We start from the raw sequence: 20077 nt of genomic DNA on the forward strand, positions 1-20077 counted from the left end.
ATGCATGGAGCAAGATATAGGCTCATGGATTTAAGAATGAGAGGATATCATGAGACAGCAATCTCCACCTACGGCCATACTACCTTGACAGCGCCCGATCCCGTCAGATCTCGGAAGCTAAGCAGGGTGAGGCTTGATTAGTACTGGGTTGGGAGACTGCCTGGGAATACCAGGTGCTGTAGGGGTTTTTATTTTTCGCTTCCCTAATGAAAATATACATGGCATTCCTCGCAGCAAATGAAAATGTTTCATTTCTTGCTACTTTTTTCCCGCAGTGGCAAAGAAATCTATCGTTTTTTCCTCTGAAAGTTCAACACAATGCAACCTTCCAAAATAGAATTCTGACATCAAGAATTCCGTCTATAGTACATTTGAGTGCACCTGTCATTTTCTCAGTCTCTGTGTATGCATGGAGCAAGATATAGGCTCATGGATTTAAGAATGAGAGGATATCATGAGACAGCAATCTCCACCTACGGCCATACTACCTTGACAGCGCCCGATCCTGTCAGATCTCGGAAGCTAAGCAGGGTGAGGCTTGATTAGTACTGGGTTGGGAGACTGCCTGGGAATACAAGGTGCTGTAGGGGTTTTTATTTTTCGCTTCCCTAATGAAAATATACATGGCATTCCTCGCAGCAAATGAAAATGTTTCATTTCTTGCTACTTTTTTCCCGCAGTGGCAAAGAAATCTATCGTTTTTTCCTCTGAAAGTTCAACACAATGCAACCTTCCAAAATAGAATTCTGACATCAAGAATTCCGTCTATAGTACATTTGAGTGCACCTGTCATTTTCTCAGTCTCTGTGTATGCATGGAGCAAGATATAGGCTCATGGATTTAAGAATGAGAGGATATCATGAGACAGCAATCTCCACCTACGGCCATACTACCTTGACAGCGCCCGATCCCGTCAGATCTCGGAAGCTAAGCAGGGTGAGGCTTGATTAGTACTGGGTTGGGAGACTGCCTGGGAATACCAGGTGCTGTAGGGGTTTTTATTTTTCGCTTCCCTAATGAAAATATACATGGCATTCCTCGCAGCAAATGAAAATGTTTCATTTCTTGCTACTTTTTTCCCGCAGTGGCAAAGAAATCTATCGTTTTTTCCTCTGAAAGTTCAACACAATGCAACCTTCCAAAATAGAATTCTGACATCAAGAATTCCGTCTATAGTACATTTGAGTGCACCTGTCATTTTCTCAGTCTCTGTGTATGCATGGAGCAAGATATAGGCTCATGGATTTAAGAATGAGAGGATATCATGAGACAGCAATCTCCACCTACGGCCATACTACCTTGACAGCGCCCGATCCTGTCAGATCTCGGAAGCTAAGCAGGGTGAGGCTTGATTAGTACTGGGTTGGGAGACTGCCTGGGAATACAAGGTGCTGTAGGGGTTTTTATTTTTCGCTTCCCTAATGAAAATATACATGGCATTCCTCGCAGCAAATGAAAATGTTTCATTTCTTGCTACTTTTTTCCCGCAGTGGCAAAGAAATCTATCGTTTTTTCCTCTGAAAGTTCAACACAATGCAACCTTCCAAAATAGAATTCTGACATCAAGAATTCCGTCTATAGTACATTTGAGTGCACCTGTCATTTTCTCAGTCTCTGTGTATGCATGGAGCAAGATATAGGCTCATGGATTTAAGAATGAGAGGATATCATGAGACAGCAATCTCCACCTACGGCCATACTACCTTGACAGCGCCCGATCCCGTCAGATCTCGGAAGCTAAGCAGGGTGAGGCTTGATTAGTACTGGGTTGGGAGACTGCCTGGGAATACCAGGTGCTGTAGGGGTTTTTATTTTTCGCTTCCCTAATGAAAATATACATGGCATTCCTCGCAGCAAATGAAAATGTTTCATTTCTTGCTACTTTTTTCCCGCAGTGGCAAAGAAATCTATCGTTTTTTCCTCTGAAAGTTCAACACAATGCAACCTTCCAAAATAGAATTCTGACATCAAGAATTCCGTCTATAGTACATTTGAGTGCACCTGTCATTTTCTCAGTCTCTGTGTATGCATGGAGCAAGATATAGGCTCATGGATTTAAGAATGAGAGGATATCATGAGACAGCAATCTCCACCTACGGCCATACTACCTTGACAGCGCCCGATCCCGTCAGATCTCGGAAGCTAAGCAGGGTGAGGCTTGATTAGTACTGGGTTGGGAGACTGCCTGGGAATACCAGGTGCTGTAGGGGTTTTTATTTTTCGCTTCCCTAATGAAAATATACATGGCATTCCTCGCAGCAAATGAAAATGTTTCATTTCTTGCTACTTTTTTCCCGCAGTGGCAAAGAAATCTATCGTTTTTTCCTCTGAAAGTTCAACACAATGCAACCTTCCAAAATAGAATTCTGACATCAAGAATTCCGTCTATAGTACATTTGAGTGCACCTGTCATTTTCTCAGTCTCTGTGTATGCATGGAGCAAGATATAGGCTCATGGATTTAAGAATGAGAGGATATCATGAGACAGCAATCTCCACCTACGGCCATACTACCTTGACAGCGCCCGATCCCGTCAGATCTCGGAAGCTAAGCAGGGTGAGGCTTGATTAGTACTGGGTTGGGAGACTGCCTGGGAATACCAGGTGCTGTAGGGGTTTTTATTTTTCGCTTCCCTAATGAAAATATACATGGCATTCCTCGCAGCAAATGAAAATGTTTCATTTCTTGCTACTTTTTTCCCGCAGTGGCAAAGAAATCTATCGTTTTTTCCTCTGAAAGTTCAACACAATGCAACCTTCCAAAATAGAATTCTGACATCAAGAATTCCGTCTATAGTACATTTGAGTGCACCTGTCATTTTCTCAGTCTCTGTGTATGCATGGAGCAAGATATAGGCTCATGGATTTAAGAATGAGAGGATATCATGAGACAGCAATCTCCACCTACGGCCATACTACCTTGACAGCGCCCGATCCCGTCAGATCTCGGAAGCTAAGCAGGGTGAGGCTTGATTAGTACTGGGTTGGGAGACTGCCTGGGAATACCAGGTGCTGTAGGGGTTTTTATTTTTCGCTTCCCTAATGAAAATATACATGGCATTCCTCGCAGCAAATGAAAATGTTTCATTTCTTGCTACTTTTTTCCCGCAGTGGCAAAGAAATCTATCGTTTTTTCCTCTGAAAGTTCAACACAATGCAACCTTCCAAAATAGAATTCTGACATCAAGAATTCCGTCTATAGTACATTTGAGTGCACCTGTCATTTTCTCAGTCTCTGTGTATGCATGGAGCAAGATATAGGCTCATGGATTTAAGAATGAGAGGATATCATGAGACAGCAATCTCCACCTACGGCCATACTACCTTGACAGCGCCCGATCCCGTCAGATCTCGGAAGCTAAGCAGGGTGAGGCTTGATTAGTACTGGGTTGGGAGACTGCCTGGGAATACCAGGTGCTGTAGGGGTTTTTATTTTTCGCTTCCCTAATGAAAATATACATGGCATTCCTCGCAGCAAATGAAAATGTTTCATTTCTTGCTACTTTTTTCCCGCAGTGGCAAAGAAATCTATCGTTTTTTCCTCTGAAAGTTCAACACAATGCAACCTTCCAAAATAGAATTCTGACATCAAGAATTCCGTCTATAGTACATTTGAGTGCACCTGTCATTTTCTCAGTCTCTGTGTATGCATGGAGCAAGATATAGGCTCATGGATTTAAGAATGAGAGGATATCATGAGACAGCAATCTCCACCTACGGCCATACTACCTTGACAGCGCCCGATCCCGTCAGATCTCGGAAGCTAAGCAGGGTGAGGCTTGATTAGTACTGGGTTGGGAGACTGCCTGGGAATACCAGGTGCTGTGGGTGTTTTTATTTTTTGCTTCCCTAATGAAAATATACATGGCATTCCTTGCAGCAAATGAAAATGTTTCATTTTTTACTACTTTTTTCCCGCAGTGGCAAAGAAATCTATCGTTTTTTCCTCTGAAAGTTCAACACAATGCAACCTTCCAAAATAGAATTCTGACATCAAGAATTCCGTCTATAGTACATTTGAGTGCACCTGTCATTTTCTCAGTCTCTGTGTATGCATGGAGCAAGATATAGGCTCATGGATTTAAGAATGAGAGGATATCATGAGACAGCAATCTCCACCTACGGCCATACTACCTTGACAGCGCCCGATCCCGTCAGATCTCGGAAGCTAAGCAGGGTGAGGCTTGATTAGTACTGGGTTGGGAGACTGCCTGGGAATACCAGGTGCTGTAGGGGTTTTTATTTTTCGCTTCCCTAATGAAAATATACATGGCATTCCTCGCAGCAAATGAAAATGTTTCATTTCTTGCTACTTTTTTCCCGCAGTGGCAAAGAAATCTATCGTTTTTTCCTCTGAAAGTTCAACACAATGCAACCTTCCAAAATAGAATTCTGACATCAAGAATTCCGTCTATAGTACATTTGAGTGCACCTGTCATTTTCTCAGTCTCTGTGTATGCATGGAGCAAGATATAGGCTCATGGATTTAAGAATGAGAGGATATCATGAGACAGCAATCTCCACCTACGGCTATACTACCTTGAAAGCGCCCGATCCCGTCAGATCTCGGAAGCTAAGCAGGGTGAGGCTTGATTAGTACTGGGTTGGGAGACTGCCTGGGAATACCAGGTGCTGTGGGTGCTGTGGGTGTTTTTATTTTTTGCTTCCCTAATGAAAATATACATGGCATTCCTTGCAGCAAATGAAAATGTTTCATTTTTTACTACTTTTTTCCCGCAGTGGCAAAGAAATATATCGTTTTTTCCTCAGAAAGTTCAACACAATGCAACCTTCCAAAATAGAATTCTGACATCAAGAATTCCGTCTATAGTACATTTGAGTGCACCTGTCATTTTCTCAGTCTCTGTGTATGCATGTAGCAAGATATAGGCTCATGGATTTAAGAATGAGAGGATATCATGAGACAGCAATCTCCACCTACGGCCATACTACCTTGAAAGCGCCCGATCCCGTCAGATCTCGGAAGCTAAGCAGGGTGAGGCTTGATTAGTACTGGGTTGGGAGACTGCCTGGGAATACCAGGTGCTGTAGGGGTTTTTATTTTTCGCTTCCCTAATGAAAATATACATGGCATTCCTCGCAGCAAATGAAAATGTTTCATTTCTTGCTACTTTTTTCCCGGAGTGGCAAAGAAATATATTGTTTTTTCCTCTGAAAGTTCAACACAATGCAACCTTCCAAAATAGAATTCTGACATCAAGAATTCCGTCTATAGTATATTTGAGTGCACCTGTCATTTTCTCAGTCTCTGATTTAATTTCTCCATTTAAGGTAATTCTTCAAGAATGTATTTTTTTAACGGTCACAATAATACACTTATGCCTCCCATGTCATTTAGAAATATATCATACAGGCCTCAGAACACTCAGCATGTTATATGGTGAGCTTGTGGCTCACAGAGTTGGGGTGTGCAGTGTTCAAGCTGATACTTGGAAGAGATAGTGAGTTCAAATCCAAACAGGAGGAGGTTGAATATAGGCACCTCTGAAATTTTTTACTACTTTTTTCCCGCAGTGGCAAAGAAATCTATCGTTTTTTCCTCTGAAAGTTCAACACAATGCAACCTTCCAAAATAGAATTCTGACATCAAGAATTCCGTCTATAGTACATTTGAGTGCACCTGTCATTTTCTCAGTCTCTGTGTATGCATGGAGCAAGATATAGGCTCATGGATTTAAGAATGAGAGGATATCATGAGACAGCAATCTCCACCTACGGCCATACTACCTTGACAGCGCCCGATCCCGTCAGATCTCGGAAGCTAAGCAGGGTGAGGCTTGATTAGTACTGGGTTGGGAGACTGCCTGGGAATACCAGGTGCTGTAGGGGTTTTTATTTTTCGCTTCCCTAATGAAAATATACATGGCATTCCTCGCAGCAAATGAAAATGTTTCATTTCTTGCTACTTTTTTCCCGCAGTGGCAAAGAAATATATCGTTTTTTCCTCTGAAAGTTCAACACAATGCAACCTTCCAAAATAGAATTCTGACATCAAGAATTCCGTCTATAGTACATTTGAGTGCACCTGTCATTTTCTCAGTCTCTGTGTATGCATGGAGCAAGATATAGGCTCATGGATTTAAGAATGAGAGGATATCATGAGACAGCAATCTCCACCTACGGCCATACTACCTTGACAGCGCCCGATCCCGTCAGATCTCGGAAGCTAAGCAGGGTGAGGCTTGATTAGTACTGGGTTGGGAGACTGCCTGGGAATACCAGGTGCTGTAGGGGTTTTTATTTTTCGCTTCCCTAATGAAAATATACATGGCATTCCTCGCAGCAAATGAAAATGTTTCATTTCTTGCTACTTTTTTCCCGCAGTGGCAAAGAAATCTATCGTTTTTTCCTCTGAAAGTTCAACACAATGCAACCTTCCAAAATAGAATTCTGACATCAAGAATTCCGTCTATAGTACATTTGAGTGCACCTGTCATTTTCTCAGTCTCTGTGTATGCATGGAGCAAGATATAGGCTCATGGATTTAAGAATGAGAGGATATCATGAGACAGCAATCTCCACCTACGGCCATACTACCTTGACAGCGCCCGATCCCGTCAGATCTCGGAAGCTAAGCAGGGTGAGGCTTGATTAGTACTGGGTTGGGAGACTGCCTGGGAATACCAGGTGCTGTAGGGGTTTTTATTTTTCGCTTCCCTAATGAAAATATACATGGCATTCCTCGCAGCAAATGAAAATGTTTCATTTCTTGCTACTTTTTTCCCGCAGTGGCAAAGAAATCTATCGTTTTTTCCTCTGAAAGTTCAACACAATGCAACCTTCCAAAATAGAATTCTGACATCAAGAATTCCGTCTATAGTACATTTGAGTGCACCTGTCATTTTCTCAGTCTCTGTGTATGCATGGAGCAAGATATAGGCTCATGGATTTAAGAATGAGAGGATATCATGAGACAGCAATCTCCACCTACGGCCATACTACCTTGACAGCGCCCGATCCCGTCAGATCTCGGAAGCTAAGCAGGGTGAGGCTTGATTAGTACTGGGTTGGGAGACTGCCTGGGAATACCAGGTGCTGTGGGTGTTTTTATTTTTTGCTTCCCTAATGAAAATATACATGGCATTCCTTGCAGCAAATGAAAATGTTTCATTTTTTACTACTTTTTTCCCGCAGTGGCAAAGAAATATATCGTTTTTTCCTCAGAAAGTTCAACACAATGCAACCTTCCAAAATAGAATTCTGACATCAAGAATTCCGTCTATAGTACATTTGAGTGCACCTGTCATTTTCTCAGTCTCTGTGTATGCATGGAGCAAGATATAGGCTCATGGATTTAAGAATGAGAGGATATCATGAGACAGCAATCTCCACCTACGGCCATACTACCTTGACAGCGCCCGATCCCGTCAGATCTCGGAAGCTAAGCAGGGTGAGGCTTGATTAGTACTGGGTTGGGAGACTGCCTGGGAATACCAGGTGCTGTAGGGGTTTTTATTTTTCGCTTCCCTAATGAAAATATACATGGCATTCCTCGCAGCAAATGAAAATGTTTCATTTCTTGCTACTTTTTTCCCGCAGTGGCAAAGAAATCTATCGTTTTTTCCTCTGAAAGTTCAACACAATGCAACCTTCCAAAATAGAATTCTGACATCAAGAATTCCGTCTATAGTACATTTGAGTGCACCTGTCATTTTCTCAGTCTCTGTGTATGCATGGAGCAAGATATAGGCTCATGGATTTAAGAATGAGAGGATATCATGAGACAGCAATCTCCACCTACGGCCATACTACCTTGACAGCGCCCGATCCCGTCAGATCTCGGAAGCTAAGCAGGGTGAGGCTTGATTAGTACTGGGTTGGGAGACTGCCTGGGAATACCAGGTGCTGTAGGGGTTTTTATTTTTCGCTTCCCTAATGAAAATATACATGGCATTCCTCGCAGCAAATGAAAATGTTTCATTTCTTGCTACTTTTTTCCCGCAGTGGCAAAGAAATCTATCGTTTTTTCCTCTGAAAGTTCAACACAATGCAACCTTCCAAAATAGAATTCTGACATCAAGAATTCCGTCTATAGTACATTTGAGTGCACCTGTCATTTTCTCAGTCTCTATGTATGCATGGAGCAAGATATAGGCTCATGGATTTAAGAATGAGAGGATATCATGAGACAGCAATCTCCACCTACGGCCATACTACCTTGACAGCGCCCGATCCCGTCAGATCTCGGAAGCTAAGCAGGGTGAGGCTTGATTAGTACTGGGTTGGGAGACTGCCTGGGAATACCAGGTGCTGTAGGGGTTTTTATTTTTCGCTTCCCTAATGAAAATATACATGGCATTCCTCGCAGCAAATGAAAATGTTTCATTTCTTGCTACTTTTTTCCCGCAGTGGCAAAGAAATCTATCGTTTTTTCCTCTGAAAGTTCAACACAATGCAACCTTCCAAAATAGAATTCTGACATCAAGAATTCCGTCTATAGTACATTTGAGTGCACCTGTCATTTTCTCAGTCTCTGTGTATGCATGGAGCAAGATATAGGCTCATGGATTTAAGAATGAGAGGATATCATGAGACAGCAATCTCCACCTACGGCCATACTACCTTGACAGCGCCCGATCCCGTCAGATCTCGGAAGCTAAGCAGGGTGAGGCTTGATTAGTACTGGGTTGGGAGACTGCCTGGGAATACCAGGTGCTGTAGGGGTTTTTATTTTTCGCTTCCCTAATGAAAATATACATGGCATTCCTCGCAGCAAATGAAAATGTTTCATTTCTTGCTACTTTTTTCCCGCAGTGGCAAAGAAATCTATCGTTTTTTCCTCTGAAAGTTCAACACAATGCAACCTTCCAAAATAGAATTCTGACATCAAGAATTCCGTCTATAGTACATTTGAGTGCACCTGTCATTTTCTCAGTCTCTGTGTATGCATGGAGCAAGATATAGGCTCATGGATTTAAGAATGAGAGGATATCATGAGACAGCAATCTCCACCTACGGCCATACTACCTTGACAGCGCCCGATCCCGTCAGATCTCGGAAGCTAAGCAGGGTGAGGCTTGATTAGTACTGGGTTGGGAGACTGCCTGGGAATACCAGGTGCTGTAGGGGTTTTTATTTTTCGCTTCCCTAATGAAAATATACATGGCATTCCTCGCAGCAAATGAAAATGTTTCATTTCTTGCTACTTTTTTCCCGCAGTGGCAAAGAAATCTATCGTTTTTTCCTCTGAAAGTTCAACACAATGCAACCTTCCAAAATAGAATTCTGACATCAAGAATTCCGTCTATAGTACATTTGAGTGCACCTGTCATTTTCTCAGTCTCTGTGTATGCATGGAGCAAGATATAGGCTCATGGATTTAAGAATGAGAGGATATCATGAGACAGCAATCTCCACCTACGGCCATACTACCTTGACAGCGCCCGATCCCGTCAGATCTCGGAAGCTAAGCAGGGTGAGGCTTGATTAGTACTGGGTTGGGAGACTGCCTGGGAATACCAGGTGCTGTAGGGGTTTTTATTTTTCGCTTCCCTAATGAAAATATACATGGCATTCCTCGCAGCAAATGAAAATGTTTCATTTCTTGCTACTTTTTTCCCGCAGTGGCAAAGAAATATATCGTTTTTTCCTCTGAAAGTTCAACACAATGCAACCTTCCAAAATAGAATTCTGACATCAAGAATTCCGTCTATAGTACATTTGAGTGCACCTGTCATTTTCTCAGTCTCTGTGTATGCATGGAGCAAGATATAGGCTCATGGATTTAAGAATGAGAGGATATCATGAGACAGCAATCTCCACCTACGGCCATACTACCTTGACAGCGCCCGATCCCGTCAGATCTCGGAAGCTAAGCAGGGTGAGGCTTGATTAGTACTGGGTTGGGAGACTGCCTGGGAATACCAGGTGCTGTAGGGGTTTTTATTTTTCGCTTCCCTAATGAAAATATACATGGCATTCCTCGCAGCAAATGAAAATGTTTCATTTCTTGCTACTTTTTTCCCGCAGTGGCAAAGAAATCTATCGTTTTTTCCTCTGAAAGTTCAACACAATGCAACCTTCCAAAATAGAATTCTGACATCAAGAATTCCGTCTATAGTACATTTGAGTGCACCTGTCATTTTCTCAGTCTCTGTGTATGCATGGAGCAAGATATAGGCTCATGGATTTAAGAATGAGAGGATATCATGAGACAGCAATCTCCACCTACGGCCATACTACCTTGACAGCGCCCGATCCCGTCAGATCTCGGAAGCTAAGCAGGGTGAGGCTTGATTAGTACTGGGTTGGGAGACTGCCTGGGAATACCAGGTGCTGTAGGGGTTTTTATTTTTCGCTTCCCTAATGAAAATATACATGGCATTCCTCGCAGCAAATGAAAATGTTTCATTTCTTGCTACTTTTTTCCCGCAGTGGCAAAGAAATCTATCGTTTTTTCCTCTGAAAGTTCAACACAATGCAACCTTCCAAAATAGAATTCTGACATCAAGAATTCCGTCTATAGTACATTTGAGTGCACCTGTCATTTTCTCAGTCTCTGTGTATGCATGGAGCAAGATATAGGCTCATGGATTTAAGAATGAGAGGATATCATGAGACAGCAATCTCCACCTACGGCCATACTACCTTGACAGCGCCCGATCCCGTCAGATCTCGGAAGCTAAGCAGGGTGAGGCTTGATTAGTACTGGGTTGGGAGACTGCCTGGGAATACCAGGTGCTGTAGGGGTTTTTATTTTTCGCTTCCCTAATGAAAATATACATGGCATTCCTCGCAGCAAATGAAAATGTTTCATTTCTTGCTACTTTTTTCCCGCAGTGGCAAAGAAATCTATCGTTTTTTCCTCTGAAAGTTCAACACAATGCAACCTTCCAAAATAGAATTCTGACATCAAGAATTCCGTCTATAGTACATTTGAGTGCACCTGTCATTTTCTCAGTCTCTGTGTATGCATGGAGCAAGATATAGGCTCATGGATTTAAGAATGAGAGGATATCATGAGACAGCAATCTCCACCTACGGCCATACTACCTTGACAGCGCCCGATCCCGTCAGATCTCGGAAGCTAAGCAGGGTGAGGCTTGATTAGTACTGGGTTGGGAGACTGCCTGGGAATACCAGGTGCTGTGGGTGTTTTTATTTTTTGCTTCCCTAATGAAAATATACATGGCATTCCTTGCAGCAAATGAAAATGTTTCATTTTTTACTACTTTTTTCCCGCAGTGGCAAAGAAATATATCGTTTTTTCCTCAGAAAGTTCAACACAATGCAACCTTCCAAAATAGAATTCTGACATCAAGAATTCCGTCTATAGTACATTTGAGTGCACCTGTCATTTTCTCAGTCTCTGTGTATGCATGGAGCAAGATATAGGCTCATGGATTTAAGAATGAGAGGATATCATGAGACAGCAATCTCCACCTACGGCCATACTACCTTGACAGCGCCCGATCCCGTCAGATCTCGGAAGCTAAGCAGGGTGAGGCTTGATTAGTACTGGGTTGGGAGACTGCCTGGGAATACCAGGTGCTGTAGGGGTTTTTATTTTTCGCTTCCCTAATGAAAATATACATGGCATTCCTCGCAGCAAATGAAAATGTTTCATTTCTTGCTACTTTTTTCCCGCAGTGGCAAAGAAATCTATCGTTTTTTCCTCTGAAAGTTCAACACAATGCAACCTTCCAAAATAGAATTCTGACATCAAGAATTCCGTCTATAGTACATTTGAGTGCACCTGTCATTTTCTCAGTCTCTGTGTATGCATGGAGCAAGATATAGGCTCATGGATTTAAGAATGAGAGGATATCATGAGACAGCAATCTCCACCTACGGCCATACTACCTTGACAGCGCCCGATCCCGTCAGATCTCGGAAGCTAAGCAGGGTGAGGCTTGATTAGTACTGGGTTGGGAGACTGCCTGGGAATACCAGGTGCTGTAGGGGTTTTTATTTTTCGCTTCCCTAATGAAAATATACATGGCATTCCTCGCAGCAAATGAAAATGTTTCATTTCTTGCTACTTTTTTCCCGCAGTGGCAAAGAAATCTATCGTTTTTTCCTCTGAAAGTTCAACACAATGCAACCTTCCAAAATAGAATTCTGACATCAAGAATTCCGTCTATAGTACATTTGAGTGCACCTGTCATTTTCTCAGTCTCTATGTATGCATGGAGCAAGATATAGGCTCATGGATTTAAGAATGAGAGGATATCATGAGACAGCAATCTCCACCTACGGCCATACTACCTTGACAGCGCCCGATCCCGTCAGATCTCGGAAGCTAAGCAGGGTGAGGCTTGATTAGTACTGGGTTGGGAGACTGCCTGGGAATACCAGGTGCTGTAGGGGTTTTTATTTTTCGCTTCCCTAATGAAAATATACATGGCATTCCTCGCAGCAAATGAAAATGTTTCATTTCTTGCTACTTTTTTCCCGCAGTGGCAAAGAAATCTATCGTTTTTTCCTCTGAAAGTTCAACACAATGCAACCTTCCAAAATAGAATTCTGACATCAAGAATTCCGTCTATAGTACATTTGAGTGCACCTGTCATTTTCTCAGTCTCTGTGTATGCATGGAGCAAGATATAGGCTCATGGATTTAAGAATGAGAGGATATCATGAGACAGCAATCTCCACCTACGGCCATACTACCTTGACAGCGCCCGATCCCGTCAGATCTCGGAAGCTAAGCAGGGTGAGGCTTGATTAGTACTGGGTTGGGAGACTGCCTGGGAATACCAGGTGCTGTAGGGGTTTTTATTTTTCGCTTCCCTAATGAAAATATACATGGCATTCCTCGCAGCAAATGAAAATGTTTCATTTCTTGCTACTTTTTTCCCGCAGTGGCAAAGAAATCTATCGTTTTTTCCTCTGAAAGTTCAACACAATGCAACCTTCCAAAATAGAATTCTGACATCAAGAATTCCGTCTATAGTACATTTGAGTGCACCTGTCATTTTCTCAGTCTCTGTGTATGCATGGAGCAAGATATAGGCTCATGGATTTAAGAATGAGAGGATATCATGAGACAGCAATCTCCACCTACGGCCATACTACCTTGACAGCGCCCGATCCCGTCAGATCTCGGAAGCTAAGCAGGGTGAGGCTTGATTAGTACTGGGTTGGGAGACTGCCTGGGAATACCAGGTGCTGTAGGGGTTTTTATTTTTCGCTTCCCTAATGAAAATATACATGGCATTCCTCGCAGCAAATGAAAATGTTTCATTTCTTGCTACTTTTTTCCCGCAGTGGCAAAGAAATATATCGTTTTTTCCTCTGAAAGTTCAACACAATGCAACCTTCCAAAATAGAATTCTGACATCAAGAATTCCGTCTATAGTACATTTGAGTGCACCTGTCATTTTCTCAGTCTCTGTGTATGCATGGAGCAAGATATAGGCTCATGGATTTAAGAATGAGAGGATATCATGAGACAGCAATCTCCACCTACGGCCATACTACCTTGACAGCGCCCGATCCCGTCAGATCTCGGAAGCTAAGCAGGGTGAGGCTTGATTAGTACTGGGTTGGGAGACTGCCTGGGAATACCAGGTGCTGTAGGGGTTTTTATTTTTCGCTTCCCTAATGAAAATATACATGGCATTCCTCGCAGCAAATGAAAATGTTTCATTTCTTGCTACTTTTTTCCCGCAGTGGCAAAGAAATCTATCGTTTTTTCCTCTGAAAGTTCAACACAATGCAACCTTCCAAAATAGAATTCTGACATCAAGAATTCCGTCTATAGTACATTTGAGTGCACCTGTCATTTTCTCAGTCTCTGTGTATGCATGGAGCAAGATATAGGCTCATGGATTTAAGAATGAGAGGATATCATGAGACAGCAATCTCCACCTACGGCCATACTACCTTGACAGCGCCCGATCCCGTCAGATCTCGGAAGCTAAGCAGGGTGAGGCTTGATTAGTACTGGGTTGGGAGACTGCCTGGGAATACCAGGTGCTGTGGGTGTTTTTATTTTTTGCTTCCCTAATGAAAATATACATGGCATTCCTTGCAGCAAATGAAAATGTTTCATTTTTTACTACTTTTTTCCCGCAGTGGCAAAGAAATATATCGTTTTTTCCTCAGAAAGTTCAACACAATGCAACCTTCCAAAATAGAATTCTGACATCAAGAATTCCGTCTATAGTACATTTGAGTGCACCTGTCATTTTCTCAGTCTCTGTGTATGCATGGAGCAAGATATAGGCTCATGGATTTAAGAATGAGAGGATATCATGAGACAGCAATCTCCACCTACGGCCATACTACCTTGACAGCGCCCGATCCCGTCAGATCTCGGAAGCTAAGCAGGGTGAGGCTTGATTAGTACTGGGTTGGGAGACTGCCTGGGAATACCAGGTGCTGTAGGGGTTTTTATTTTTCGCTTCCCTAATGAAAATATACATGGCATTCCTCGCAGCAAATGAAAATGTTTCATTTCTTGCTACTTTTTTCCCGCAGTGGCAAAGAAATCTATCGTTTTTTCCTCTGAAAGTTCAACACAATGCAACCTTCCAAAATAGAATTCTGACATCAAGAATTCCGTCTATAGTACATTTGAGTGCACCTGTCATTTTCTCAGTCTCTGTGTATGCATGGAGCAAGATATAGGCTCATGGATTTAAGAATGAGAGGATATCATGAGACAGCAATCTCCACCTACGGCCATACTACCTTGACAGCGCCCGATCCCGTCAGATCTCGGAAGCTAAGCAGGGTGAGGCTTGATTAGTACTGGGTTGGGAGACTGCCTGGGAATACCAGGTGCTGTAGGGGTTTTTATTTTTCGCTTCCCTAATGAAAATATACATGGCATTCCTCGCAGCAAATGAAAATGTTTCATTTCTTGCTACTTTTTTCCCGCAGTGGCAAAGAAATCTATCGTTTTTTCCTCTGAAAGTTCAACACAATGCAACCTTCCAAAATAGAATTCTGACATCAAGAATTCCGTCTATAGTACATTTGAGTGCACCTGTCATTTTCTCAGTCTCTGTGTATGCATGGAGCAAGATATAGGCTCATGGATTTAAGAATGAGAGGATATCATGAGACAGCAATCTCCACCTACGGCCATACTACCTTGACAGCGCCCGATCCCGTCAGATCTCGGAAGCTAAGCAGGGTGAGGCTTGATTAGTACTGGGTTGGGAGACTGCCTGGGAATACCAGGTGCTGTGGGTGTTTTTATTTTTTGCTTCCCTAATGAAAATATACATGGCATTCCTTGCAGCAAATGAAAATGTTTCATTTTTTACTACTTTTTTCCCGCAGTGGCAAAGAAATATATCGTTTTTTCCTCAGAAAGTTCAACACAATGCAACCTTCCAAAATAGAATTCTGACATCAAGAATTCCGTCTATAGTACATTTGAGTGCACCTGTCATTTTCTCAGTCTCTGTGTATGCATGGAGCAAGATATAGGCTCATGGATTTAAGAATGAGAGGATATCATGAGACAGCAATCTCCACCTACGGCCATACTACCTTGACAGCGCCCGATCCCGTCAGATCTCGGAAGCTAAGCAGGGTGAGGCTTGATTAGTACTGGGTTGGGAGACTGCCTGGGAATACCAGGTGCTGTAGGGGTTTTTATTTTTCGCTTCCCTAATGAAAATATACATGGCATTCCTCGCAGCAAATGAAAATGTTTCATTTCTTGCTACTTTTTTCCCGCAGTGGCAAAGAAATCTATCGTTTTTTCCTCTGAAAGTTCAACACAATGCAACCTTCCAAAATAGAATTCTGACATCAAGAATTCCGTCTATAGTACATTTGAGTGCACCTGTCATTTTCTCAGTCTCTGTGTATGCATGGAGCAAGATATAGGCTCATGGATTTAAGAATGAGAGGATATCATGAGACAGCAATCTCCACCTACGGCCATACTACCTTGACAGCGCCCGATCCCGTCAGATCTCGGAAGCTAAGCAGGGTGAGGCTTGATTAGTACTGGGTTGGGAGACTGCCTGGGAATACCAGGTGCTGTAGGGGTTTTTATTTTTCGCTTCCCTAATGAAAATATACATGGCATTCCTCGCAGCAAATGAAAATGTTTCATTTCTTGCTACTTTTTTCCCGCAGTGGCAAAGAAATCTATCGTTTTTTCCTCTGAAAGTTCAACACAATGCAACCTTCCAAAATAGAATTCTGACATCAAGAATTCCGTCTATAGTACATTTGAGTGCACCTGTCATTTTCTCAGTCTCTGTGTATGCATGGAGCAAGATATAGGCTCATGGATTTAAGAATGAGAGGATATCATGAGACAGCAATCTCCACCTACGGCCATACTACCTTGACAGCGCCCGATCCCGTCAGATCTCGGAAGCTAAGCAGGGTGAGGCTTGATTAGTACTGGGTTGGGAGACTGCCTGGGAATACCAGGTGCTGTAGGGGTTTTTATTTTTCGCTTCCCTAATGAAAATATACATGGCATTCCTCGCAGCAAATGAAAATGTTTCATTTCTTGCTACTTTTTTCCCGCAGTGGCAAAGAAATCTATCGTTTTTTCCTCTGAAAGTTCAACACAATGCAACCTTCCAAAATAGAATTCTGACATCAAGAATTCCGTCTATAGTACATTTGAGTGCACCTGTCATTTTCTCAGTCTCTGTGTATGCATGGAGCAAGATATAGGCTCATGGATTTAAGAATGAGAGGATATCATGAGACAGCAATCTCCACCTACGGCCATACTACCTTGACAGCGCCCGATCCCGTCAGATCTCGGAAGCTAAGCAGGGTGAGGCTTGATTAGTACTGGGTTGGGAGACTGCCTGGGAATACCAGGTGCTGTAGGGGTTTTTATTTTTCGCTTCCCTAATGAAAATATACATGGCATTCCTCGCAGCAAATGAAAATGTTTCATTTCTTGCTACTTTTTTCCCGCAGTGGCAAAGAAATATATCGTTTTTTCCTCTGAAAGTTCAACACGATGCAACCTTCCAAAATAGAATTCTGACATCAAGAATTCCGTCTATAGTACATTTGAGTGCACCTGTCATTTTCTCAGTCTCTGTGTATGCATGGAGCAAGATATAGGCTCATGGATTTAAGAATGAGAGGATATCATGAGACAGCAATCTCCACCTACGGCCATACTACCTTGACAGCGCCCGATCCCGTCAGATCTCGGAAGCTAAGCAGGGTGAGGCTTGATTAGTACTGGGTTGGGAGACTGCCTGGGAATACCAGGTGCTGTAGGGGTTTTTATTTTTCGCTTCCCTAATGAAAATATACATGGCATTCCTCGCAGCAAATGAAAATGTTTCATTTCTTGCTACTTTTTTCCCGCAGTGGCAAAGAAATATATCGTTTTTTCCTCTGAAAGTTCAACACAATGCAACCTTCCAAAATAGAATTCTGACATCAAGAATTCCGTCTATAGTACATTTGAGTGCACCTGTCATTTTCTCAGTCTCTGTGTATGCATGGAGCAAGATATAGGCTCATGGATTTAAGAATGAGAGGATATCATGAGACAGCAATCTCCACCTACGGCCATACTACCTTGAAAGCGCCCGATCCCGTCAGATCTCGGAAGCTAAGCAGGGTGAGGCTTGATTAGTACTGGGTTGGGAGACTGCCTGGGAATACCAGGTGCTGTAGGGGTTTTTATTTTTCGCTTCCCTAATGAAAATATACATGGCATTCCTCGCAGCAAATGAAAATGTTTCATTTCTTGCTACTTTTTTCCCGGAGTGGCAAAGAAATATATTGTTTTTTCCTCAGAAAGTTCAACACAATGCAACCTTCCAAAATAGAATTCTGACATCAAGAATTCCGTCTATAGTACATTTGAGTGCACCTGTCATTTTCTCAGTCTCTGTGTATGCATGGAGCAAGATATAGGCTCATGGATTTAAGAATGAGAGGATATCATGAGACAGCAATCTCCACCTACGGCCATACTACCTTGAAAGCGCCCGATCCCGTCAGATCTCGGAAGCTAAGCAGGGTGAGGCTTGATTAGTACTGGGTTGGGAGACTGCCTGGGAATACCAGGTGCTGTAGGGGTTTTTATTTTTCGCTTCCCTAATGAAAATATACATGGCATTCCTCGCAGCAAATGAAAATGTTTCATTTCTTGCTACTTTTTTCCCGGAGTGGCAAAGAAATATATTGTTTTTTCCTCTGAAAGTTCAACACAATGCAACCTTCCAAAATAGAATTTTGACATCAAGAATTCCGTCTATAGTATATTTGAGTGCACCTGTCATTTTCTCAGTCTCTGATTTAATTTCTCCATTTAAGGTAATTCTTCAAGAATGTATTTTTTTAACGGTCACAATAATACACTTATGCCTCCCATGTCATTTAGAAATATATCATACAGGCCTCAGAACACTCAGCATGTTATATGGTGAGCTTGTGGCTCACAGAGTTGGGGTGTGCAGTGTTCAAGCTGATACTTGGAAGAGATAGTGAGTTCAAATCCAAACAGGAGGAGGTTGAATATAGGCACCTCTGAAATTTTTTACTACTTTTTTCCCGCAGTGGCAAAGAAATCTATCGTTTTTTCCTCTGAAAGTTCAACACAATGCAACCTTCCAAAATAGAATTCTGACATCAAGAATTCCGTCTATAGTACATTTGAGTGCACCTGTCATTTTCTCAGTCTCTGTGTATGCATGGAGCAAGATATAGGCTCATGGATTTAAGAATGAGAGGATATCATGAGACAGCAATCTCCACCTACGGCCATACTACCTTGACAGCGCCCGATCCCGTCAGATCTCGGAAGCTAAGCAGGGTGAGGCTTGATTAGTACTGGGTTGGGAGACTGCCTGGGAATACCAGGTGCTGTAGGGGTTTTTATTTTTCGCTTCCCTAATGAAAATATACATGGCATTCCTCGCAGCAAATGAAAATGTTTCATTTCTTGCTACTTTTTTCCCGCAGTGGCAAAGAAATATATCGTTTTTTCCTCTGAAAGTTCAACACAATGCAACCTTCCAAAATAGAATTCTGACATCAAGAATTCCGTCTATAGTACATTTGAGTGCACCTGTCATTTTCTCAGTCTCTGTGTATGCATGGAGCAAGATATAGGCTCATGGATTTAAGAATGAGAGGATATCATGAGACAGCAATCTCCACCTACGGCCATACTACCTTGAAAGCGCCCGATCCCGTCAGATCTCGGAAGCTAAGCAGGGTGAGGCTTGATTAGTACTGGGTTGGGAGACTGCCTGGGAATACCAGGTGCTGTGGGTGTTTTTATTTTTTGCTTCCCTAATGAAAATATACATGGCATTCCTTGCAGCAAATGAAAATGTTTCATTTTTTACTACTTTTTTCCCGCAGTGGCAAAGAAATATATCGTTTTTTCCTCAGAAAGTTCAACACAATGCAACCTTCCAAAATAGAATTCTGACATCAAGAATTCCGTCTATAGTACATTTGAGTGCACCTGTCATTTTCTCAGTCTCTGTGTATGCATGGAGCAAGATATAGGCTCATGGATTTAAGAATGAGAGGATATCATGAGACAGCAATCTCCACCTACGGCCATACTACCTTGACAGCGCCCGATCCCGTCAGATCTCGGAAGCTAAGCAGGGTGAGGCTTGATTAGTACTGGGTTGGGAGACTGCCTGGGAATACCAGGTGCTGTAGGGGTTTTTATTTTTCGCTTCCCTAATGAAAATATACATGGCATTCCTCGCAGCAAATGAAAATGTTTCATTTCTTGCTACTTTTTTCCCGGAGTGGCAAAGAAATATATTGTTTTTTCCTCAGAAAGTTCAACACAATGCAACCTTCCAAAATAGAATTCTGACATCAAGAATTCCGTCTATAGTACATTTGAGTGCACCTGTCATTTTCTCAGTCTCTGTGTATGCATGGAGCAAGATATAGGCTCATGGATTTAAGAATGAGAGGATATCATGAGACAGCAATCTCCACCTACGGCCATACTACCTTGAAAGCGCCCGATCCCGTCAGATCTCGGAAGCTAAGCAGGGTGAGGCTTGATTAGTACTGGGTTGGGAGACTGCCTGGGAATACCAGGTGCTGTAGGGGTTTTTATTTTTCGCTTCCCTAATGAAAATATACATGGCATTCCTCGCAGCAAATGAAAATGTTTCATT

The 20077-nt window shown here is 42.5% G+C and overlaps 46 non-coding genes and 2 pseudogenes across 46 annotated transcripts; all 48 read left to right on the forward strand.

Annotated features, from left to right (window-relative positions):
- Nucleotides 1–66: 66 nt before the first annotated feature.
- LOC142476479 (5S ribosomal RNA) lies at nucleotides 67–185 on the forward strand. The gene has a single exon (XR_012791715.1). It is a non-coding gene; the product is annotated as a 5S ribosomal RNA (ribosomal RNA).
- A 286-nt stretch (nucleotides 186–471) lies between these two features.
- LOC142476574 (5S ribosomal RNA) lies at nucleotides 472–590 on the forward strand (annotated as a pseudogene).
- Nucleotides 591–876: 286 nt separating this feature from the next.
- On the forward strand, nucleotides 877–995 carry LOC142476480 (5S ribosomal RNA). Its single transcript, XR_012791717.1, has one exon. It is a non-coding gene; the product is annotated as a 5S ribosomal RNA (ribosomal RNA).
- A 286-nt stretch (nucleotides 996–1281) lies between these two features.
- LOC142476575 (5S ribosomal RNA) lies at nucleotides 1282–1400 on the forward strand (annotated as a pseudogene).
- A 286-nt stretch (nucleotides 1401–1686) lies between these two features.
- Nucleotides 1687–1805, forward strand: LOC142476481 (5S ribosomal RNA). The gene has a single exon (XR_012791718.1). It is a non-coding gene; the product is annotated as a 5S ribosomal RNA (ribosomal RNA).
- A 286-nt stretch (nucleotides 1806–2091) lies between these two features.
- Nucleotides 2092–2210, forward strand: LOC142476482 (5S ribosomal RNA). The gene has a single exon (XR_012791719.1). It is a non-coding gene; the product is annotated as a 5S ribosomal RNA (ribosomal RNA).
- Nucleotides 2211–2496: 286 nt separating this feature from the next.
- On the forward strand, nucleotides 2497–2615 carry LOC142476483 (5S ribosomal RNA). Its single transcript, XR_012791720.1, has one exon. It is a non-coding gene; the product is annotated as a 5S ribosomal RNA (ribosomal RNA).
- A 286-nt stretch (nucleotides 2616–2901) lies between these two features.
- On the forward strand, nucleotides 2902–3020 carry LOC142476484 (5S ribosomal RNA). The gene has a single exon (XR_012791721.1). It is a non-coding gene; the product is annotated as a 5S ribosomal RNA (ribosomal RNA).
- A 286-nt stretch (nucleotides 3021–3306) lies between these two features.
- Nucleotides 3307–3425, forward strand: LOC142476485 (5S ribosomal RNA). The gene has a single exon (XR_012791722.1). It is a non-coding gene; the product is annotated as a 5S ribosomal RNA (ribosomal RNA).
- A 286-nt stretch (nucleotides 3426–3711) lies between these two features.
- LOC142476604 (5S ribosomal RNA) lies at nucleotides 3712–3830 on the forward strand. Its single transcript, XR_012791836.1, has one exon. It is a non-coding gene; the product is annotated as a 5S ribosomal RNA (ribosomal RNA).
- A 286-nt stretch (nucleotides 3831–4116) lies between these two features.
- On the forward strand, nucleotides 4117–4235 carry LOC142476487 (5S ribosomal RNA). The gene has a single exon (XR_012791723.1). It is a non-coding gene; the product is annotated as a 5S ribosomal RNA (ribosomal RNA).
- A 286-nt stretch (nucleotides 4236–4521) lies between these two features.
- Nucleotides 4522–4640, forward strand: LOC142476598 (5S ribosomal RNA). The gene has a single exon (XR_012791831.1). It is a non-coding gene; the product is annotated as a 5S ribosomal RNA (ribosomal RNA).
- Nucleotides 4641–4935: 295 nt separating this feature from the next.
- Nucleotides 4936–5054, forward strand: LOC142476582 (5S ribosomal RNA). Its single transcript, XR_012791815.1, has one exon. It is a non-coding gene; the product is annotated as a 5S ribosomal RNA (ribosomal RNA).
- Nucleotides 5055–5730: 676 nt separating this feature from the next.
- LOC142476488 (5S ribosomal RNA) lies at nucleotides 5731–5849 on the forward strand. The gene has a single exon (XR_012791724.1). It is a non-coding gene; the product is annotated as a 5S ribosomal RNA (ribosomal RNA).
- Nucleotides 5850–6135: 286 nt separating this feature from the next.
- Nucleotides 6136–6254, forward strand: LOC142476489 (5S ribosomal RNA). The gene has a single exon (XR_012791725.1). It is a non-coding gene; the product is annotated as a 5S ribosomal RNA (ribosomal RNA).
- A 286-nt stretch (nucleotides 6255–6540) lies between these two features.
- On the forward strand, nucleotides 6541–6659 carry LOC142476491 (5S ribosomal RNA). The gene has a single exon (XR_012791728.1). It is a non-coding gene; the product is annotated as a 5S ribosomal RNA (ribosomal RNA).
- A 286-nt stretch (nucleotides 6660–6945) lies between these two features.
- On the forward strand, nucleotides 6946–7064 carry LOC142476605 (5S ribosomal RNA). Its single transcript, XR_012791837.1, has one exon. It is a non-coding gene; the product is annotated as a 5S ribosomal RNA (ribosomal RNA).
- Nucleotides 7065–7350: 286 nt separating this feature from the next.
- On the forward strand, nucleotides 7351–7469 carry LOC142476492 (5S ribosomal RNA). Its single transcript, XR_012791729.1, has one exon. It is a non-coding gene; the product is annotated as a 5S ribosomal RNA (ribosomal RNA).
- A 286-nt stretch (nucleotides 7470–7755) lies between these two features.
- LOC142476493 (5S ribosomal RNA) lies at nucleotides 7756–7874 on the forward strand. The gene has a single exon (XR_012791730.1). It is a non-coding gene; the product is annotated as a 5S ribosomal RNA (ribosomal RNA).
- A 286-nt stretch (nucleotides 7875–8160) lies between these two features.
- LOC142476494 (5S ribosomal RNA) lies at nucleotides 8161–8279 on the forward strand. Its single transcript, XR_012791731.1, has one exon. It is a non-coding gene; the product is annotated as a 5S ribosomal RNA (ribosomal RNA).
- Nucleotides 8280–8565: 286 nt separating this feature from the next.
- Nucleotides 8566–8684, forward strand: LOC142476495 (5S ribosomal RNA). The gene has a single exon (XR_012791732.1). It is a non-coding gene; the product is annotated as a 5S ribosomal RNA (ribosomal RNA).
- Nucleotides 8685–8970: 286 nt separating this feature from the next.
- Nucleotides 8971–9089, forward strand: LOC142476496 (5S ribosomal RNA). The gene has a single exon (XR_012791733.1). It is a non-coding gene; the product is annotated as a 5S ribosomal RNA (ribosomal RNA).
- A 286-nt stretch (nucleotides 9090–9375) lies between these two features.
- On the forward strand, nucleotides 9376–9494 carry LOC142476498 (5S ribosomal RNA). Its single transcript, XR_012791734.1, has one exon. It is a non-coding gene; the product is annotated as a 5S ribosomal RNA (ribosomal RNA).
- Nucleotides 9495–9780: 286 nt separating this feature from the next.
- On the forward strand, nucleotides 9781–9899 carry LOC142476499 (5S ribosomal RNA). The gene has a single exon (XR_012791735.1). It is a non-coding gene; the product is annotated as a 5S ribosomal RNA (ribosomal RNA).
- A 286-nt stretch (nucleotides 9900–10185) lies between these two features.
- On the forward strand, nucleotides 10186–10304 carry LOC142476500 (5S ribosomal RNA). The gene has a single exon (XR_012791736.1). It is a non-coding gene; the product is annotated as a 5S ribosomal RNA (ribosomal RNA).
- Nucleotides 10305–10590: 286 nt separating this feature from the next.
- Nucleotides 10591–10709, forward strand: LOC142476501 (5S ribosomal RNA). The gene has a single exon (XR_012791737.1). It is a non-coding gene; the product is annotated as a 5S ribosomal RNA (ribosomal RNA).
- A 286-nt stretch (nucleotides 10710–10995) lies between these two features.
- Nucleotides 10996–11114, forward strand: LOC142476606 (5S ribosomal RNA). The gene has a single exon (XR_012791838.1). It is a non-coding gene; the product is annotated as a 5S ribosomal RNA (ribosomal RNA).
- A 286-nt stretch (nucleotides 11115–11400) lies between these two features.
- On the forward strand, nucleotides 11401–11519 carry LOC142476503 (5S ribosomal RNA). Its single transcript, XR_012791739.1, has one exon. It is a non-coding gene; the product is annotated as a 5S ribosomal RNA (ribosomal RNA).
- Nucleotides 11520–11805: 286 nt separating this feature from the next.
- On the forward strand, nucleotides 11806–11924 carry LOC142476504 (5S ribosomal RNA). Its single transcript, XR_012791740.1, has one exon. It is a non-coding gene; the product is annotated as a 5S ribosomal RNA (ribosomal RNA).
- Nucleotides 11925–12210: 286 nt separating this feature from the next.
- LOC142476505 (5S ribosomal RNA) lies at nucleotides 12211–12329 on the forward strand. Its single transcript, XR_012791741.1, has one exon. It is a non-coding gene; the product is annotated as a 5S ribosomal RNA (ribosomal RNA).
- A 286-nt stretch (nucleotides 12330–12615) lies between these two features.
- On the forward strand, nucleotides 12616–12734 carry LOC142476506 (5S ribosomal RNA). The gene has a single exon (XR_012791742.1). It is a non-coding gene; the product is annotated as a 5S ribosomal RNA (ribosomal RNA).
- Nucleotides 12735–13020: 286 nt separating this feature from the next.
- On the forward strand, nucleotides 13021–13139 carry LOC142476507 (5S ribosomal RNA). The gene has a single exon (XR_012791743.1). It is a non-coding gene; the product is annotated as a 5S ribosomal RNA (ribosomal RNA).
- A 286-nt stretch (nucleotides 13140–13425) lies between these two features.
- LOC142476508 (5S ribosomal RNA) lies at nucleotides 13426–13544 on the forward strand. Its single transcript, XR_012791744.1, has one exon. It is a non-coding gene; the product is annotated as a 5S ribosomal RNA (ribosomal RNA).
- Nucleotides 13545–13830: 286 nt separating this feature from the next.
- On the forward strand, nucleotides 13831–13949 carry LOC142476607 (5S ribosomal RNA). The gene has a single exon (XR_012791839.1). It is a non-coding gene; the product is annotated as a 5S ribosomal RNA (ribosomal RNA).
- A 286-nt stretch (nucleotides 13950–14235) lies between these two features.
- LOC142476509 (5S ribosomal RNA) lies at nucleotides 14236–14354 on the forward strand. The gene has a single exon (XR_012791745.1). It is a non-coding gene; the product is annotated as a 5S ribosomal RNA (ribosomal RNA).
- A 286-nt stretch (nucleotides 14355–14640) lies between these two features.
- On the forward strand, nucleotides 14641–14759 carry LOC142476510 (5S ribosomal RNA). Its single transcript, XR_012791746.1, has one exon. It is a non-coding gene; the product is annotated as a 5S ribosomal RNA (ribosomal RNA).
- A 286-nt stretch (nucleotides 14760–15045) lies between these two features.
- On the forward strand, nucleotides 15046–15164 carry LOC142476608 (5S ribosomal RNA). Its single transcript, XR_012791840.1, has one exon. It is a non-coding gene; the product is annotated as a 5S ribosomal RNA (ribosomal RNA).
- A 286-nt stretch (nucleotides 15165–15450) lies between these two features.
- LOC142476511 (5S ribosomal RNA) lies at nucleotides 15451–15569 on the forward strand. Its single transcript, XR_012791747.1, has one exon. It is a non-coding gene; the product is annotated as a 5S ribosomal RNA (ribosomal RNA).
- Nucleotides 15570–15855: 286 nt separating this feature from the next.
- On the forward strand, nucleotides 15856–15974 carry LOC142476512 (5S ribosomal RNA). Its single transcript, XR_012791748.1, has one exon. It is a non-coding gene; the product is annotated as a 5S ribosomal RNA (ribosomal RNA).
- Nucleotides 15975–16260: 286 nt separating this feature from the next.
- On the forward strand, nucleotides 16261–16379 carry LOC142476514 (5S ribosomal RNA). Its single transcript, XR_012791750.1, has one exon. It is a non-coding gene; the product is annotated as a 5S ribosomal RNA (ribosomal RNA).
- A 286-nt stretch (nucleotides 16380–16665) lies between these two features.
- LOC142476515 (5S ribosomal RNA) lies at nucleotides 16666–16784 on the forward strand. Its single transcript, XR_012791751.1, has one exon. It is a non-coding gene; the product is annotated as a 5S ribosomal RNA (ribosomal RNA).
- Nucleotides 16785–17070: 286 nt separating this feature from the next.
- On the forward strand, nucleotides 17071–17189 carry LOC142476516 (5S ribosomal RNA). Its single transcript, XR_012791752.1, has one exon. It is a non-coding gene; the product is annotated as a 5S ribosomal RNA (ribosomal RNA).
- Nucleotides 17190–17475: 286 nt separating this feature from the next.
- Nucleotides 17476–17594, forward strand: LOC142476583 (5S ribosomal RNA). Its single transcript, XR_012791816.1, has one exon. It is a non-coding gene; the product is annotated as a 5S ribosomal RNA (ribosomal RNA).
- A 286-nt stretch (nucleotides 17595–17880) lies between these two features.
- LOC142476584 (5S ribosomal RNA) lies at nucleotides 17881–17999 on the forward strand. The gene has a single exon (XR_012791817.1). It is a non-coding gene; the product is annotated as a 5S ribosomal RNA (ribosomal RNA).
- A 676-nt stretch (nucleotides 18000–18675) lies between these two features.
- On the forward strand, nucleotides 18676–18794 carry LOC142476517 (5S ribosomal RNA). Its single transcript, XR_012791753.1, has one exon. It is a non-coding gene; the product is annotated as a 5S ribosomal RNA (ribosomal RNA).
- Nucleotides 18795–19080: 286 nt separating this feature from the next.
- On the forward strand, nucleotides 19081–19199 carry LOC142476513 (5S ribosomal RNA). Its single transcript, XR_012791749.1, has one exon. It is a non-coding gene; the product is annotated as a 5S ribosomal RNA (ribosomal RNA).
- Nucleotides 19200–19485: 286 nt separating this feature from the next.
- LOC142476518 (5S ribosomal RNA) lies at nucleotides 19486–19604 on the forward strand. Its single transcript, XR_012791754.1, has one exon. It is a non-coding gene; the product is annotated as a 5S ribosomal RNA (ribosomal RNA).
- Nucleotides 19605–19890: 286 nt separating this feature from the next.
- Nucleotides 19891–20009, forward strand: LOC142476586 (5S ribosomal RNA). The gene has a single exon (XR_012791819.1). It is a non-coding gene; the product is annotated as a 5S ribosomal RNA (ribosomal RNA).
- The last annotated feature ends 68 nt before the right edge of the window (nucleotides 20010–20077 follow it).

This window comes from Ascaphus truei, unplaced genomic scaffold (assembly GCF_040206685.1).
Source record: "Ascaphus truei isolate aAscTru1 unplaced genomic scaffold, aAscTru1.hap1 HAP1_SCAFFOLD_1615, whole genome shotgun sequence".
NCBI lineage: Eukaryota > Metazoa > Chordata > Amphibia > Anura > Ascaphidae > Ascaphus > Ascaphus truei.